Here is a 13,032-nt window from a genome sequence, read left to right on the forward strand (position 1 = left end):
TATACCGCACTGCGCTCAGCTTTGTGTGGCGGCTGATACACAAAATAATGAACGACTGTTAAATAAATCACATGTATTGCTAAATATGTATCTGGTATTCTAAGTATTATCAACAATTAATAATTCAGCTATATTCATATCCATAATGTAATACAGTATTAAGACAGGGTCCAGTATTAGAAATAAATAAACACGCTTTAAGAGAAACAACAGTGATGTTTATTGACCATTCCCATACATTCTCTATATGTTTCTACATTGTGGTTGCACAGGGACAAGGGACTCAGTGATGTTAAAAAAAAAAAAAAACTAGAGCCCACTATTAACCAATATAGAAAGGAAGGCGGGAGAAATGTATTGCCTGTGTGCAGTACCTTACACGTTTGTAACACAATGTCATTTGCCGTGTGTCTGCCCAGTTCTGAATGCTGTCTAGATCATTTTGAATGACCTTTGCTGCTGCAACAGTGTTTGCCACTCCTCCTATTTGGAACTGCAAACACAAGTCAAAAAGGAAGTTAGAAAGGCCAAGAGAGATAGATACAAATGAACATTGCTAAGGGGGCTAAAACCAATTCCAAAATGTTTTAACAGCAAGAGAACATTCAAAAGAGGAGGTTACATGTCTAATCATAGACTACGAAAAAAAAATAGCAAATATATTAAATTATTACTTTTCACAAGTTTTTACAAAGGATGATACGGACAACATGCCTCACATGTCAACCTGTTCCTATCCAGTTTTAAATAACTTTAGCATAACAGAGGCAGAAGTGTTAAAGGGACTAGGAGCTCTTAAAATAAACAAATCCCCTGGGCCGGATGAGATCCTCCCAATAGTACTCATAGAAATGAAAGATGTTATTTACAAATCACTAACCAAGATCATGCAACAGTCTCTTGACACGGGTTGTACCAACAGACTGGAGAATTGCAAATGTAATACCAATCCACAAAAAGGGAGACAAAACCAAACCAGGTAACTACAGACCAATAAGTCTGACTTCAATTATATGTAAACCTATGGAAACTATAATAAGATCCAAAATGGAAAATTACCTATATGGTAACAGTATCCTGGGAGACAGTCAGCATGGTTTTAGGAAAGGGAGATCGTGTCTAACTAACCTGCTTGATTTTTTTTGAGAATGCAACATCGACAATGGATAATTGCAAAGCATATTTTATGGTTTATTTAGATTTCCACAAAGCTTTTGACAAAGTCCTGCATAAAAGATTAATTCTCAAACTGAACACAGTAGGGGTTCAAGGAAATGCATGCACATGGATTAGAGAGTGGTTAACATGTAGAAAACAGAAAGTACTGATTAGAGGAGAAACCTCAAAATGGAGTGAGGTAACCAGTGGTGTACCACAGGGATCATTATTGAGTTCTCTGCTACTCCTAATCTACATTAATGAATTAGATTCTGGTATAGTAAGCAAACTTGTTAAATTTACAAACACCACAAAAAATAGGAGGAGTGGCAAACACTGTTGCAGCAGCAAAGGTCATTCAAAATGATCTAGACAGCATTCAGAACTGGGCAGACACATGGCAAATGACATTTAATAGAGAAAAGTGTAAGGTACTGCACGCAGGTAATAAAATGTGCATTATAAATATCATAATATGACACTTATTGAAACAAGTGCAGCGCTTATAACACATATACAAATAGAACTAATCCACTCTTCTATTAAACTGTGAACTTAGTGTTTGATTGAATCCCTCTCTGTGTTTGTATAGCCTGGAAACAGGCACCAGTGCCCTGCCAAGCTGCACACACTGCCATCATTCACACTGACCACAAGAGGGAGCCAGAGCACCACTGCTGTCCATAATGTAATAACACAGTAATAAGACAATGGAAATAGGCAGCAGTTACCTCCCCAGTCAGCCCAGTTCTCCCATTGTTAACAGAAAGCTCCTCACATCCAGTCATCTAAACACTACAGTGTGGTCTGTGACTGTATATGGGAGATACTGAAATTGAAGAAGGAATCTATGAAAAAGACCAAGGAGTTTATGTTGATTCAGAAATGTCTACATCTAGACAATGTGGGGAGCTATAAAAAGGCCAACAAGATGCTCAAATATATAGTGGAAAGTGTTGAATTTAAATCAAATAACGTTAAAACTTTACAATGAATTAGTAAGACCTCATCTAGAATATTGTGTTCAATTCTGGTCACCTCGCTACAAAAAGGATATTGCTGCTTGTCACAAAGACGGCCAGAGTGGGTGGCGTCAGACCAGAGCCAGGAAATAAACAACAGAGACTTGGGGTTTTGGTGAAGCTGAGTGCGTGATCGCGCTCAGCATTTAATAAGTAACAGACAGAAAATAAAAAGGTTGTAACACAAAACACAGGGCACGGCACTGGTAGCCAAAACAAAGAGTCAAACAAAAACGAACACTAAACAAACACGTACTGTGCTGGTCCTGCAGCACCACGTAGCAATTGCTCACGTTCTCGTTCTCGTTCTCGTTATCGTTCTCGTTCTCCTCACTCTCTCTCTGTTCTTTCGCCCTGAACACACAACCCCGAATGAATGAAACGTGCATCTATTTATACTGTTGTGCTGGGATTCAATTAATAATTAATTATTCACTTGAATCCCAGCACGTGAATTAATTATGTGCAACCTCGTGCGCGCATATTACTTCCTTTAAATGCACGTACAGTGATGTGCAATCCCGTGCCTAAATACAATTATACAATTTAAATACCACGTGAAACACAGACCCGTTTATATCCCGTGTACCAATCTCTATACACCAACATTAACACACGCAACATACAACACAGAAATTCACACAGGGGCGGAGCACATTGCCACACTGCTATAGAAAGAATATGTCATATGCAGACAGGCTTAAAGAATTGAATCTATTCAGTCTTGAACAAAGAAGACTACGCGGCGATCTGATTCAAGCATTCAAAATCCTAGAAGGTATTGACAATGTTGGCCCAAGGGACTCTTTCAACATCAAAAAAGAAACAAGGACCAGGGGTCACACGTGGATATTAGATAATGGGGCATTCAGAACAGAAAATAGGAGGCACTTTTTTACACAGTGAATTGTGAGGGTCTGGAACCAACTCCCTAGTAATTTTGTTGAAGCTGACACCCTGGGATCCTTCAAGAAGCTGCTTGATGAGATTCTGGGATCAATAAGCTACTAACAACCAAACGAGCAAGATGGGCTGTATGGCCTCTTCTTGTTTGTAAACTTTCTTATGTTCGAGAAGGGGGAGTATTTAAATGCTGTCCAAATGTTCACTGACATTAATCGATAAACTTGACCTTGTTATAAATACAAGTTAATACAGACAGCACAGTGAGTCTTTAGAGCAAGGTCAATTCTAGCACATCATGATAATACAATACACACATTTGTGATTTGTTTCCCCAAAGTTGGAGAGTAATTCATTAGTAGAAGTGAAAGATGAGAGATGGTCCAGGTTCAATAACCAGTTTAATGTAGGGAGCACACAGTAAAGTAAAAGCAGGGTTTGCCATAACGCCTCCAGCATCCCATCATGCCTCTTGGTTTACCCACAATATGCAAGTAACAATTACCTGGGAAAGAGCAACGTGCTTCTGAACGGCTAAACCAATGACATTATAGAAACAATCAGGCACTTTCTCCTTTACTAAATATGCAATGCAGAAGAAAGAGGAAATACATGAATCCTCCCTTGCCTGTTAAGAGTTCTTTGTTGTCAATAAATGAGTGCTTTTTGAATGATTTCAGTGGTGGCAGTTTGACAAGAATACATGTCATGTGAAATAAACCAGTCCAAAACGAGACATTGATGCTAATAGTTTTATTGCTTAAAAAGCTTTACAGAAAGAGACAGGCTTTTACCCAGTTTCATGTAACAGCAGATAGTGTTGTTTTGGCAGGACAGCATTTATACTGGTCAACAGTTGGAGCATTTGTTGTCATGAATGCAAATAAAGAGATTTTTAAATAATTGAGAGATGAAGAAAATCTCTATATAAACACAATGTTTTTGTCAGTCTGTGAACAAGGCCTGTCACGGGTCACTTGTGACATCACAGGGTGGCTGTGAGGAGCTGGGAGAAGAAAGGAGTCTACTGGTCAAACCTGACTCGGTGCAGTGATTATGAGCTGGGGCAAATCAATCAAGCACGCTCTCCAAGTAACGCTTTGTATATGTGCCCATGTGCAGCTGTGTTTCTATTCAAACATGTGTGAGCATGTGATCTCACTGAGAATCTGAGACTACATGTTAAATAAGGACACCTTTCCATACTTTCCATATTATATATCCTTGAAGAGATTGACCAAATGCACAACAGAGAGCAGCTGTTTTAAACAAACTGGGAATGGCCTGATAGAAATAAGTATGGGTGCTGTAGCTGTGTGTTTGGAGAGGGACCACAACAGAAAGGTTACAGCCATGCTACAAAAGAAGGTTGCTGGTGTGTTTAAGCTTTGCTTGCAGGTCTGCTGTCAGGTAAACTCCAGCACTGTGATCCCTGGGCGCTGCTGCTTCTCAGTAGTGCTGGCATCGCCTGCAGTGGTAGGTACGCCAGTCTGAAACCAATTGAAGACATTATCAGCAACCTGGGCAGAAAAGCTATTGTTCTGATCCATACCCTACAGAGCATTGCACAGCTAGGTAATGGGATTGTGGGGTGGTAATGGTCAGCATTGTCTAATAATATAGGCAATCAGTGTCACACTGAGCTGCAGAATTGAACTCCCTCCCATGTGTAGACAGCATCCTCCACACTCTTTGTATTGCACTCCTTTGAATTACAAATTTGAGTAAAGCTTTGTGTAATTCAGCATGCAATTTCACAATCCCAAAGGGTATGGAATCAACTGCTAAACTGTGGAGCCACCACAACCTCGCAATGTAATCCTATCAATAAAAAACACGGAAACCCTCTATACTAGTTCAAATGCCAAACATGCTTCTGAGGTTTTATTCAGAGCAATCCTAGATCAAAGCTCCTTTGTTTTAACCCCTGCTTTTATATTTTGTTTCACTGAAATGACAAAAGCATACTCACAGCGTGCGCAGCGGTACCCATGATGGTAGTAGAAATAGTAGTGATAGTGATGAGCTACACAAAAAAAGAAAAGATAATTAGGAACAGTCTATTTTTAACACAGAGCTTCTTAAACCCACTGCCTTCCACACTGTAGCCCAGAACTCAACCCCCTGAGCTACCCAGGGACAGTGGCCCAGTGGTTAATGAAAAGGGCTTGACACCAGGAGGTTCACATCCCGGCTCAGCCACTCACTCACTGTGTGTGACCCTGAGCAAGTCAAAACGTAAAACTGGAGTCCTATTGTAAGTGACTGCAGCAGCAGTTGTTGATGCATAGTACACCCCCTAGTCTCGAAGGCACTTTGGAGAAAAGCGACTGCTAAAAGACTAATGAATAAAAAAGTAATACTCAGATCCACAAGCATGCACATTGCCTTCCACTCTGCAGGGCACCACTTTCTCTAAACACTGAGCTATCAAACCCATTAACTCCTATACTACAGCCCAGCACTAACCACTAAACTGCTCAAACCCACTACCTTCCACACTGCAGCTTTGCACTCTAGTCACTGTGTCACTGAAGCCTCTCAGCAAAGCTACACTGATAAACAATTCATACCCTGATTGAAAATAATAAATAAAACCCACTGATTGCTGCATAAAATAAAGTAGAATCCATTTACTTACCATAGTAGCATCTGTACCTTACTGTGAAAGATACAAGTGATATATTGAGTTCAATCCATTTGAAGTCACTGCAGTGGCTGCTTTGTACAAGAATGGGGCCTCAGTAGTGTATTAGAGAGCTATATATTTCAAAGGAGTGTCTCTCTATTTGTACATTTCTATTATTGGCAAAATCCAAAGCCAGGGCTCCTTCTTTATATCCCCTCCCACAGGATACAGAACACCTCACTATGTGAGTATGTATTAAATAAAGATGGCATTTCATATTAAGAGCAGCTAATTCATACTATTATACAATAATACCCCATTCCATATTCTCAACATCAGCTGTAGGAGGCCCCATTGTTAACATGTATTCATTTCTTGTGACGCGCACAGTACATGTGTATTGTATTGTAGTGTACAGTCACATTTTTATTAAAATATCAGATTCACACTTACCACGAGCACAGATGCTATAATCTGGAAATGAAATAAACATACACCATTAAATACAATTTAAAAATATATATATACAATTCATTTCTACATATTAATGTACCATAATAAAATAGAATACTTACAACAGTAAGCTGTTCCAAAGAAAAAGAAAAACAGAAACAGTGGTTATTGGATTTAATAGTTCACTTTATATTCATGTTTGAGTTCCATTTACTGGAATGTTTTCTGTTCCTCTGAGAATATAGGTTGATTTTGATAGCTGTTACAGGCTTAATGAAGACACCAAGGGGCACATTTCAAAGTGTTTCCTCCAGTCTGTCCAGAACTATGAAACCACTCCATGGTAGAATATGTTGTAATACTGAAGTGTTTCTCAATGTCTTCAGTCAATTGACCTTCAGTCTACAATCCATGCAGTTCACCCAAACCAGGAGCCAGCTCCAGAGAGACACACACTTACTTCTGTAGTATCTTTTGGACAGGGCATCCTTCTTCACTACCATGGACTGTATCAGGACCACTTCAGAATCCACTTCAGGAGACAGAAAGCACGTGAAGATCATTAAACAAACAGTAGATTGCATCCCTTCTATTTAAACACAGACCATGTTGAGGAACTCTCCAAATCTGGATTAGGATTTCAATGTACATTAAAGAAGATTGCTGAACAGTAAGGAGCTTCAGATTTCATTTTGTTAGAGTGTGTGTTACAATGTTTTCACCTGAGTTCAGGAGCTGCTCTTCAGTTCTAGTTGCCTGTCTTAGATATATGTACATAATGTAGGCTGAATCAGTCAAAGTGTCTTTATAGAAGAGCCAGTGACTGGATCACGCTTCCTTCTGCTTTCAATTCACTGCTATGCACTAGATGGTGATGGCACTTACTAACAGAAAGATATTTCAGTCTGCATTACATATGAAAAGAATCACACAGACTTATGCACAAAACAACTGTGGTCAACTATGAAAGGCGCTATATAAAATAAACATTGACTGATAAAAAGGTAAGGGAACAGGACAACCTTTTAGTCAAGTTATTATATCTCAGTTGGGCGATCCTTCTTACTGACATTTAAGGTGATCAATTAATACAATACGTCTTATTAAAGGTGCTGCATCAACACATTTAAATGCACATGTTAAATGCAAACAGATGAAATATTTTCAAAGTGTATATCCCTCAAGCTTTGTGTTTTCCTCTTCCACTTCAGTGTGACAGACAGACAGACAGACAGACAGGCAGACAGACAGACAGACAGACAGACAGGCAGAAACACACTCAACAGAAGAAGCTATAGGCCATCTGTACTCACTGTCAGCTCTTTTCTCCATCATATTGTCTCCTATCAGGTAAAACAGAAATAGGTTTATACAGTTAGACGTACATTAGGAAACAGATCTGGGCATTTTGTGTTAGTGCCAGTAGAGAAACAGCAGCTAAATGTGCTCAGATTCACTGGGGTTTGGCCTTAAGTCTATCATCTGTAATTCACAATGTGTTCCTCTTGAAGGTTTAACGTTGTACCCACACACTACCCAGACGTGCTTTTCAAAGGACTCACCCAACTCCCGCTCTCCTTTGAGTCCATCACTGTCCAGTTCAGCATCACTGTCACCTGAATCCTCTGCCTCTGGAACAGGGAGAAGAGAGCTTCATGAAGCAATGAAGGATTCCCTCCTGCAGTGCATAGCTTCATAGGACACTCAACACAGGGAGGCAGAGAGTGCCCTATTACATTGCAATGCAGAGCTGTGAGGTTTAACCAGGAGATTTCTGGATATACAGTAGCCCTTGATGTTATGCATGATTAGCGATGTTTAGTCAGGTTGAGTTTCTAAACAAATTGTGTGGTCTGTCCAGGACTGTGCTTTTTTGTCATTGCTTAACTTAAATCCTGCAAATAAGAAACTTTCTTTCTTTCTTTCTTTCTTTCTTTCTTTCTTTCTTTCTTTCTTTCTTTCTTTCTTTCTGTTTGTTTCTCTTTCTTTCTTTCTTTCTCTCTTTCTTTCTTTCTTTCCTTACCCAGCGCTCTCTTGTTCTCCAGTGCTCCTTCCTGCTCCTCTGAGTCTTCCAAAGTGTTGCTGAGATCTGTAAACACAGGCTGTGGTTACATTTTTAATGAGAGCAGTCCTGTGTTGTATCCAGTGCTATGAAAGGAATGACAGCATGGAATGGAGAATGCAAACGGACCGATTAGGAAAACTGGGATTTTTTAAAATTTTATTAAGATTTTTGTATCTGTATTGAAAACATGTAATTATGGTCATAAAATTCTGCACTTTTGTTAATAACTGCAACAGTGTAGAATAGTTGAATTAATATTATATAAATAAACCACTTTAAAGTGCCACATATTATATAAGGCAAGGAATTGTAATAAATCAACTTGCAGTAAACAGTTTGCATTTTTAATATCTCTTAAATAAATTATTATATTAAATCTGCTGTATAAAAAGTGGTTTGAATATTAGCACAATAAATGAAAGAGCAGGTCTATATGTTTCAAGGATATGTATATTTTGTGAAAAAGGTAAATCAAACTGAATGAACATTTTAAAATCTCAGTGTATTTTATTCACACCCTGCAATGGTTTATTGAAGAGATGAGCAGGAGGCAAGATCGACTCGAAGGGAAATTTCAAATGCAAACCTTGATTTGTTTCCCCCCCCCCCCAATATATTTAAATATTTACTGTTTATGACTGTTTCATTTCTAATAAGTTCTTATAAATGATAAGAAATGATGAGTTGATTTGGCTATTCACGTGGATAAGCCACAGCTGCATTTTACAGTACCAGGGAATCCTTCTGGTCTGAAGCAGCCTCTTAATAAGGGGTCCCCATGGTGGGAGGTGGTTGATGCAACACATGGGAGTTTTCAAGTTCTTTAAATGCTGTGTCTTATTCTAGTGGAGTACAGGCTCATCAAATCAATCCCCAAGACAAGTAGACAAACCTCTGTGTTGAGAATATAGGATTGAGTTCTGGAAGAATGGATCTTACCCAGTTCTCTCTTGCTGGCCTGGTAATCATCATCTCCCAGCTCTTCAGAGTCATCAAGGAGGCTCCTTGCATCTGCACACATAGGAAATGGAGGGGGTGGAATCATTCTTTTAAATGGCAATGTACAAATTAAGAACAAAGAAGGATATTCTTATGGTAAGTTGATTATTCAATGATGCAGCATTGAGGAAAAGCCTGCCTTCTCCACTATGTTATCTCATGGAAGACTGTCTGCTATCTCCCTACCCTTCTGTTATTCTGATGAAAGTCAGTCAATGCCATCTCTTCCCCCATTTATTTTACGTTGAAGGCAATCAATGCAATCCCTCCCTCCCTCCCCATGTTACTCAGAAGAAAGGCAGTCTTACCAGCCCCTGACAGAAGACATGCTGTCAGGACCGAGAGGAGAATGGCTCTTGTAGTCCAGGCTTTCATCTTGACAAGGTGCTGATGCTGCTTTTCCACTCTTCAGCTGCTCTGGTCCCTCCACCCTGCTCTGTTTTATACCCTCTCCCAGGCAAATGCACTCCTTCACCACAAAACCCTCATCAAGAACCCTTTCTTTTTCAACACTGTGATACTGTGTGATGCCCTCCTCTTCCAAATTTCAATACTTCACTTGAAAACTATTTCCTCTATACCCTATGATCCAAATCTATTGACACAGTGTCAGTGATCTCCATTGTTCTCTTAACACAGTGCAGGATCAGTGCTGGGATCAGCAGGTGCAGACAGGGGGCCCCATATACAGTATTAAAGGCAAAAGAATGATTAGTTATCAGTCATGCAAAATGAAGCATTCTCTGGAATTTCATATCTACAGTACAGTACTGCAAACACCTGGCTCACAAACATGTTCATTATACCAGGTGTTGTGGTTGAGCTGCTTCTTTCATTAGCAAATCAGTCAGCTGCTGTACGGTGTGGAGTGCATGTTTCTTATTGAAACATTTCACAATTGTATTACTAAGTCTCTTTTTAGAAGGAAAAAAGTAGGATTGAAATACACAGTGGGTGTGAGAGAAAGACCTTGGTGTTGTGATAGACTCATTTCTACCAGCAACGGGGAAGCAATCATAAAGATGAAGACTAATCCCGGGGCTTAAAGGAACGAGCTGTGAAGAGGGTACTGAATTTGTTTAGCTTGAACACAGAACAATTAGGCAGACTTGACTGAAGTCTTTAAAAACTTGAAAGGTGTTGACAAAGTTAACCCAAACTAATACCTCAAGCATAGCACTGACACCAGGGTCAGAGGGCACTGTTGGAAATTAAGTGTGGATAGCCATAGGACAGAGGGTAGGAAACACCTTCTCAAAGAGTATGGTGAGGGGATGGAATGGGTTACCAAGTCATGTTGTTAGGGCTGGGATCCTTTAAGACCCGACTTAACAGGTTTGAGATCAATCAGCTGCTGCACTGATGGGCCGAATGCCCTCCCTGGTTCTGTGTTCTGAATTCTGGATCTCCAGTGTGCTGGCATTGATTGGTAACTCCTCTCCAGAGTCAGTTGTTTTCCTTGTACACTCAACCAACCCTAAATATGCTGAGAGAACAGTTGAGGGAACTAAATCAATTCAGTCTGGAACAAAAAAAAGACTAGAGACTAAAGCTTTTAAAAAGTTGGAGTTAACTGTAGTCACTCTTTCAAGCACAGCAGAGAGACCAGGACTAGAGTACACAGTTATAAGTGGAGACAGACTTAGGACAGAGGTTAGGAGACACATCTTCTCAAAGTAAGTTACTTAACCTCCTTGTGCTCCGTCCTTCGGATGAGATGTAAAACCAAGGTCCTATTGGAAGTGACTCTGCAGCAGAAATTGTTGGTGTATAGTTCATTCCCTAGTCTGTGTAGTTGCTTTGGATAACAGCGTCTGCTAATTGACACATTTATTATTACACCCAGTGTCAAAAAGGGCTCGGGTTGATGTGCTCCTCCAACTGGGCAACATCCCTTGCAGTGGAGTTAACAAACAATCAACAGACAAGGGAACTGAATCTATTTAGCCTGGAACAAAGAAGGATTAGAGAAGACACTTCTCACAGAGTTGGGAGTGTTTGAAATGGGTCACTAGAATGGTGCTGCTGCAGAGTCATTAGGATGTCTTTAAAAGCCAACTCGATGAAAGTCAGGGATCAGTCAGCTACTAGAAAAGTATTGATGCATTAAATTCCCTGATTTTGTTCATAACTTTTCTTATATTATTAAATCAATGCCCTATTGTAAGTGACTGCATATAATGCACAGTTCACAGCCTACCTCTGTAAAGCACTGTGAGATGGTGGTCCACTATGAAAGGTGCTATATAAAAATAAAGATATTATTATTATATTATTACAAGCTAAAAATATTATTATTTATTTATTTCTTAGCAGACGCCCTTATCCGTCTTACAACATTTGGAATTCAAAGAGAAAGAATAAATATGGTGTTTAACTTGTAGTGCAATATATGAACATGTGAGCCTCCACACCTTGCATTACACTCAAATGCAGGTGCATAAGCTTCTATATGAAACCAAAGGAGTAACTGCACCTGCACAGAAAACAGCACATACTCAAGTATAAGCGCATGTGTCAATTCCTAGTGAGTATACGGTAATAAAACTAAACCTGATCTCATTGCTAAACATTACTACAGTACTAGCTTCAATAGTTCCTTTAAACAAACCTCTCCCAATTCCAATAATATGACATTATTAGTACATAAATAGGTTACTTTTTAATTAACCAACCATTAAGAACACAATGAACAATGTTTGATAGTTTTAATGAGCTCGTTGCTAACAGTTACTAGACTAAACAAGCAGCACTTCAAATGAAGCGTGACCACTGCTCCCACTGAACAGCTGATTGTGCATTTCAAAGGAACTTTGATGGATATCACATCACTGATGCATGTGCTGAAATATGGAAATATAAAAAGCAAATGTGTCACCAGTAGTTCAATTGCTTTTTGAGTAATGGCTTCTTTCTTCCCACCCATCCATACAGGCCAGCTTTGTGTAGGGACCGGCTTATTGTTGATGTGTGATACCATTCCTGTTATTCTACATTGCAATTATCGGTTAACGCTGTGTCTGTGTTCCTATGAACAAAGTGAAGGAAAAGTCATTTTCATATGAACATCTTTTTATTCTACGTCCTGTACAAAACAAGCCTCAGTGCTGCTTGTCTTTCTCACCTCCTGTAGCCTCACACTGGAGCATTGCATCCACTTCTACCTCCCTGTCAATCACCATCATGACTGCCGTTCTGCCTTTGCATTGTTCTAATGCAAACATCCATTTCTCTACTGCAAACATGCTTAGAAACCAAGCCAGGAGACTTGCAGTCTTAGCAAAGTGTCTGAGGAATGTCTTTTTGTTACCTGATACTGTACTGTGAGAACGGTTTTGAAGGAAACGGTCAACGCAGAATACAAGTTTCAATGTGTCAAATACAATGAGCAGACAAGCGACTGCAGCAGGATAGCCTGCTTATTCTCAAAGCAGTTTCATTTAAACACGTGATTTACACAACTCAAACTTTTTAAAGTGCAGCAATATGTTTTTTGTACAAACTCCACCTGTGTAATAATCATTAGCAACAACACTGGAAGCTTACTTGTGCAACGTCACGTGAACTGTAGATATAAATCCAATAACATCCCTTGTAGTATTAAAATACATTTGTAATGGTGTGGCTCTCCCTATTGTATGTATCCTGTGCAAACTCATCTCTGCTCTTAAATAATAACCTGTATTAGTAAATGTTTATAAGCAATATGAGCGACCGTTTCCTAATTCCGTTTACCATCAGCTGAACAAAGTACTTTATTTAGAGACTCAATCTAGAGACTCAATAAAATGATACAATTCAGT

Source organism: Acipenser ruthenus, chromosome 35 (genome assembly GCF_902713425.1).
Source record: "Acipenser ruthenus chromosome 35, fAciRut3.2 maternal haplotype, whole genome shotgun sequence".
Lineage (NCBI taxonomy): Eukaryota > Metazoa > Chordata > Actinopteri > Acipenseriformes > Acipenseridae > Acipenser > Acipenser ruthenus.